Source organism: Gorilla gorilla, chromosome 7 (genome assembly GCF_029281585.2).
Source record: "Gorilla gorilla gorilla isolate KB3781 chromosome 7, NHGRI_mGorGor1-v2.1_pri, whole genome shotgun sequence".
Classification (NCBI taxonomy): Eukaryota; Metazoa; Chordata; class Mammalia; order Primates; family Hominidae; genus Gorilla; species Gorilla gorilla.
The window spans coordinates 69,789,675-69,796,578 of NC_073231.2; the positions used below are offsets into that span (position 1 = coordinate 69,789,675).

General features: G+C 36.0%; 1 non-coding gene across 1 annotated transcript; it reads right to left on the reverse strand.

The window, feature by feature from the left end:
- Window positions 1-2,204: 2,204 nt before the first annotated feature.
- LOC115935694 (small nucleolar RNA SNORA7) lies at window positions 2,205-2,349 on the reverse strand. Its single transcript, XR_004071313.1, has one exon. It is a non-coding gene; the product is annotated as a small nucleolar RNA SNORA7 (small nucleolar RNA).
- Window positions 2,350-6,904: the final 4,555 nt, after the last annotated feature.

Genomic DNA, 6,904 nt, shown 5'->3' on the forward strand with positions numbered 1-6,904 from the left:
TCTTATTAGTTAAGAAATGTATTTTGTATGATGACATCTGCCAGAGATACTGATGCCTCTGATGGATATGGGTAGAATTAATTGAATACCCTCTGGAAAAAAATTCGCCATCCTAGATGCAAATGGAGGATTCAAGACTCCAGTGGAGGTAATAACTGCAGATGCAGTGGAAATAGCAAGAGAACTGGAAATAGAAGTGAAGCCTCAAGATGCCACTGAATTGCTGCAATCTCAAGATAAAACTTTAATAAATGAGAAATCGCTTTTTGTCGACAAGCAAAGTGTGTTATTAGATGGAACCTATTCCTGGTGAAGATGCTGTAAATGTTACTGAAATGACAACAAAGGATTTACAATATGACATGAACTTAGTTGATAAAGCAGTGGCAGGGTTTGAAAGAGTTGATTCCAATTTTGAAAGAAGTTATACTGTGGATAAAATGCTATCAAACAGCGTCACATGCTTTAGAGAAATCTTTTATGAAAGCAAGAGTCAACTAGTACAGCAAACTTCATTGTCGTGTTATTTAAATAAATTGCCACAGCCACCTCAACCTTCAGCAACTGCCACTCTGATCAGGCAAAAGCCATCAACATTGAAGCAACACCCTCCTCCAGCAAAAAGTTTAGTCTCATTGGAAGCCCACATGATTATTAGCATTTTTTAATATTGAAGTCTTTTTAAACTAAGGCCTACATATTGTTTTAGACATAATGCTATTGCACTTAATAAGCTACAGTATAGTGTAAACATAACTTTCATATGCAGTGGCAAACCAAAGAAAATGCCTGTGAGTCACTTAATGTACTTCATTGCAATGATCTGGAACTCACCTAGCAGTTTTCTCCAAGGTATGCCCATACTCAAAGATTAATTTTAAAAACTACTATCTTTTCACCACCCAGTAGGAATAAATGCTCATTTTTCATCAAAATCTCTAATTCAAGCAACATATTATGAATAATAAAGTTGGTACACCAATTGCTTTCCTTCCATCCTATTTCTATCTTTTTCCTTCCTAAAGGTAAACACTCTTACAGATTTTTTGGAACATTCTTTCCTTTTACCATATGAGAATTTGCATTTAGATCTGCCAAGTGTCTGAGAGCTTCATACTCTTAAACTCCCTCTGATGAACTTCATGCAATGTGTTTCTCAGAATGACCAGGATAAGGAGTACCCAGCTTACCTATCCATGAAAGCATGGCACTTCACAGGCACAAAGGTCAACACTTCTCAGGCCAGGATGTCTTCCTTTACTGTTCATCCCCTAATCTGCTTGCTGCCCAATTTCCCGATTTGGAGTAGGAGTAAAACAAACCGAAACTGGTTCACACTGACTCTGAAATGTAACCATTAGGATCTCAGCATAAAGTGTCAGTGTTTCCTCAATTACATTCCTCACTGAGCACTATCTCAGCCTTTATTTCTGTCCTTGGGCCTCCTGAGCCTGCTAAAAGTAAGCCCTTGGCCTATCTCCACCCCCTAAAAAATGACCTTTAGTGCTCTGCTGACCTTCTGTGCTTTCTACCGTGAGTACACAAACATCATGGTTTCCCCTCCTTATTTTATCTGGCAGTTTTAGTTGTTCTCAGTGGCAGTGTTGGTACAAAGTACCTATAATGCCATTACCAGAAGGAGTAAGTCTGTAATTTCCCTCACCTTCAAGGTGTCCTACACATTGCACAGGTAAGTAATTATAAGGTGTGGTGAAAGAAGAAAATCAGGGCTCTGTAATAATAATAATTGTGTTGATGGAAGTGACCTGGCTGATGTAATAGCAAAAGTGGTGGCAATTTATGTTTACCAGGGAATACTTTTTAAACAGTTCTTTCCAGTAAAAGTCTCCTCTGGCATGTCCAACATCACAGTTCAGAAAACTTTCCCTGGACAATCTTACATCATGTTTACACCTGTGTTTGGGTTCTCTAGAGGGACAGAAATAATGGAATATATGTACATATATATATAATTATTATTTCATTGCATATAATATATATAATTCATATATATAATTCGTATATATAAAATTCATATATATAATTCATATTTTATATAAAATTCAGGGAATTATATAATTATATAAAATTCAGGGAATTATATAAAATTCAGGGAAACAATTGCTAAGGGAATTTATCACTACCAGACTGGCTCCGTAAGAGATGCTTAAGGGAGTTCTTTTTTGTTTGTTCATCTGATTTGACATTGTTGCAGAATGTCTTCCAACTGCCAGATCTGGAGCAAGCTGGGAATGGAATGAATGCCTCTGCTTTCATGAAGGTTTGCTTTCCCTTCCTTCTGAAGGTGGCAGAATACTGGGCACTCGCCAGACACAATCCCAGGAGATTAAGAGTTCTAAACATGGAAATGAAAGAACAATACTTGCTACCATAAAAGCACATGCAAGCACATAGCCCAGAGACCCTGTAAAGCAACTACACCATCAAGACTACAAAACACATAGCTAACAACACCATGACAGAAACAAAACCTCACATGTTAATATTGATCTTGAATATAAAATGGCTCAAACACTCCACTTAACAGACACAGAGTGGAAATTGTATTTAGAAAACAAGACCCATTCTTCTGCTACCTTCAAGAGACCCATCTCACATGTAATAATACTCAAAGGCTCAAAGTAAAGAGATGGAAATGGAAAACCATTTACTTTTGTTTTCCATAGCAGACAAATGGAAAACAAAAAAGAGCAGGGGTCACTATTATTCTGTCAGATAAAATAGGATTTAAACCAACAACAGTAAAAAAAGGACAAATAAGGGCATTACATGATGATACAGGGTTCAATTCAAGAAGACCTAACTCTCCTGAATATTTACACACCTAACATCAAAGCACACAGATTCATAAATCTCTAGACAAAAGCATAATCTCTTTTATCTCTAGACAAAAGACTTTGATAGGCACACAATAATAGTGGGATACTTTAACACCCCACTAACAGCATTAGACAGATTATCAAGGCAGAATACTAACAAATAAATTCTGGACTTTAATTTGAGACTTGACCATTTAGACCTAACAGGCATCTATAGAATAATCCATCCAACAACCACAGAATATACCTTCTTCCTGTCTGCACATGGAGCATTCTTTAAAATTGACCACATGATCTGTCATAAAGCAAGTCTCAACAAATTTGAAAAATTGAAATTATATCAAGCATCTTCTCAGACTCTACTGGAATGACAATAGAAATCAATAACAAGAGGAACTTTCAAAACCACAAATACGTAGAAACTAAACAATTTACTCCTGAGTGATTTTTGCATAAACAACAAAATTAAAGCAGAGATAGAAAAATTTATTTGAAACAAATGCAAATACAGAAACAACTCACAAAATCATCTGGTATGCAGCAAAAGCAGTCTTAAGAGGAAAGTTATAGGTCTAGATGACCACATCAAGAAGGTAGAAAGATCTCAAATTCACAACTTAACCTCACACCTAAAGCAACTAGAAAAACGAGAACGAACTAAACCCAAAACTATCAGAATAAAAGAAATAACTAAAATAAGAGCAGAACTAAATGAAATTGGTATCAAAAGAATACAAAGGATAAATAAAATGAAAACTCTGTTTTTTGAAAGAATAAATAAGATTTATAGACTGAAGCTAATTAGATTAACAAAGAATAAAGGAGAAGATCCAAATAAGCAGAATCAGACATGACAAAGGTGACATCACAATTGATTTCACAGAAATACAGAATATCCTCAGAGACCTACTAGGTACCTCTATGTACACAAACTAGAAAATCTAAAGGAAATGGGTCAATTCTTAGGTGCACACAACCTCTCCCAATATTAAACTAGGAAGAAACTGATATCTCAAACAGAATAATAATGATAATGAAATTGAATCAGTAATAAAAACCTACCAGCCAAAAAAAGCCTTGTGGATTAGCTGGATTCACAGCCAAATTCTATCAGATGTACAAAGAAGTGTTGGTACCTGTCCTACTAATATTATTCAACAAAATCGAGAAGGAAGGACTCTTCCCTAATTCATTCAACAAAACCAGTATCATATGATATCAAGATCTGTCAAAGACACAACAAAAAGAAAACTACAGGCCAATATTTCAGATTAACACAGGAGAAATCTTCAAAAAATACTGACAAACTGAATCCAACAGCACATCAAAAAGTTAATTCACCATAATCAAGTGGGCTTTATTCTTGAAATGCAAGGATATTTCAACATATGCAAATTAATAAATGTGATTCACCACATCAACAGATTTAAAAACAAAAATCATAGGAACATCCCAATAGACATGGAATAAACATTAAACAAAATCCAATATCCCTTCATGATTAAACCCACAACAAACCAGGCATTGAAGGAACATACCTAAAAATAATGAGGCATGTATGACAAACCCACAGCCAACATCATACTGAATGAACAAAAGCTGGAAGCATTCCTCTTAAGAACTGGAGCAAGACAAGAATGTCTATATCACCACTGCTATTCAACATATTACTGGTAGTCCCAGCCAGAGCAATCAGAAAACAGAAAAAAATAGAAGCAGCAAAATAAGAAAAGAGAAAGTCAAATTATCTCCCTTTACTGATGATATGATTGTATACCTAGAAAATCCTAAAAGTTCTACCAAAAGACTCCTAAATCTAATAAATTATTTCAACAAAGTCTCAGGATACAAAATCAGCTCACAAAAATAAGTGGTATTTCCATACACTTGTTATAAGTGTATATCACTTGTAATTAGCTTATTATAAGCTTGAATGTTGTATTCAAGCTGAGAACCCAATTAAGAATGCAATCCTATTTATAATAGCTAGAAAAAAGGACCTAGGAATACATCTAACCTAGGAGATGTGACATCTCTATGAGGAGAACTACAAAACAAACACTGCTGAAAGAAATCACAGTGGACACAAACAAATGAAAAATCATTTCATGCAAATGGATTGGAAGAATCAATATCGTTAAATGTTCATACTGCTGAAAGCAATATACAGAATCAACACTATTCTTATCAAACCAATAATGTCAGTTTTTACAGAATTAAAAAAAACTAACATTTATATGGAATCAAAACAGAGTCTGAGTAGCTGAGGCAATCTAATGCCAAAAGTGTAAAGCCAGAGGCATCAAATTATTTGACATTAAACTATACTATGCGACTACAGTAATCAAAGCATCATGGTACTGATACAAAAGCGGTCAGATAGAGAAATGGAACAGAATAGAGGCCCCTGAAACAAAGCAACAACTCTCCAACCAAACCATCTTTGGAAAAGTCAACAAAAATAAATAATGTGGAAAAGATACCCTATTTATTAAATGGTGCTGGGAAACTGGCTGACCAGATGCAGAAGAATAAAACCTGCTCCCTACCTCTCACTTTAGGCAAAAATTAACTCAAGATGGATTAAAGACTTAAATGTAAGACCTCAAACTATAAAATTTCTAACGAAACCTAGGGAATGCATATAACAAAGAACTAATATCCAGAATCTATAAAGGACGTAAACAAATCAACAAGAAAATAAAAACCTGATTAAAAAGTGGTCAAAATACATGAATAGACACTACTCAAAAGAAAACATACATGTGGTAAACAAACATATAGAAAATGCTCAACATCACTAATCATTGGAGAGATGCAAATCAAAACCATCATGAGATACCACCTCACACCAGGCAGAATGCCTATTGTTAAAAAGTTGCGGTGGCTCACGTCTGTAATCCCAGCATTTTGGGAGGCCAAGGTGGGCAGATCATGAGGTCAGGAGTTCGAGATCAGCCTGGCCAACATAGTGAAATCTCGTTTCTACTAAAAATACAGCAATTAGCTGGGTGTGGTGGCACGCACCTGTAGTCCCAGCTACTTGGGAGGCTGAGGCAGGGGAATCGCTTGAAGCTGGGAAGCAGGGGCTGCAGTGAGCAGACACTACACCATTGCACTCCAGCCTGGGTGACAGAGTGAGACTCCTTCTAAAAATAAACAATAAAAGATAAAAAAATTGAAAAATAAGAAATGTTGGTGAGGCCGTGGAGAAAAGGGGACACTCATATATTCTTGGTGGGAATGAAAATTTGTTCACCCCCTGTGGAATGCAGTTTGGAGATTTTTGATAGAACCATAAAGAGTAATTGGATTGCTGGGTCCATTACTACTTGACTCAGCAATACAATTACTGCTTATATACCCACAGGAAAATGACTATTTTAGCAAAAAGAAACCTGCACTCGTATGTTTATTGCTCTATTCACAATAGCAAACACATGGAATCAATGTATATGCCCAACAACAGTGGAGTGAATAAAGAAAATATGGTACATACACACAGTAGAAACCTACAAAGCCATAAGAAAAGCAAAATCATGTCTTTTGTAGCAGCATAGATGCAGCTGGTTTTGTATTTTTGTGTTTAACCTAAGCAAACTAACACAGGAACAGAAAACCAAATACTACACATTCTCACTTGTAAGTGGGAGGTAAATATTGTATACACATGGACAGAAAGATGAGAATGATAGTCACTGGGAACTCCAAAAGGGGAGAGAGAGGGTGGTGAGGCAAGGTTTTAAAAACTACCTATTGGGTACTATGTTTATTACTTGGGCAATGGAATCATTAGAGGCTCAAACTCCAGCATCACTCAATTGAAAAAAACAAAAAGACAAAAAGGGTAGTTCATCTTCCTTAGGGAAAGTCAATTTTATTATTCTACATTATTTTATCTTGGTTAAGAAACATTACTTGTATGAGTGTTCAAAAAAATTCTGGCCAGGCGCTGCGGCTCACACCTGTAATCCCAGCACTTTGGAAGGCTGAGGCGGGCGGATCACCTGAGGTCAGGAATTTGAGACCAGCCTGGCCAACATGGTGAAACCCTGTCTCTACTT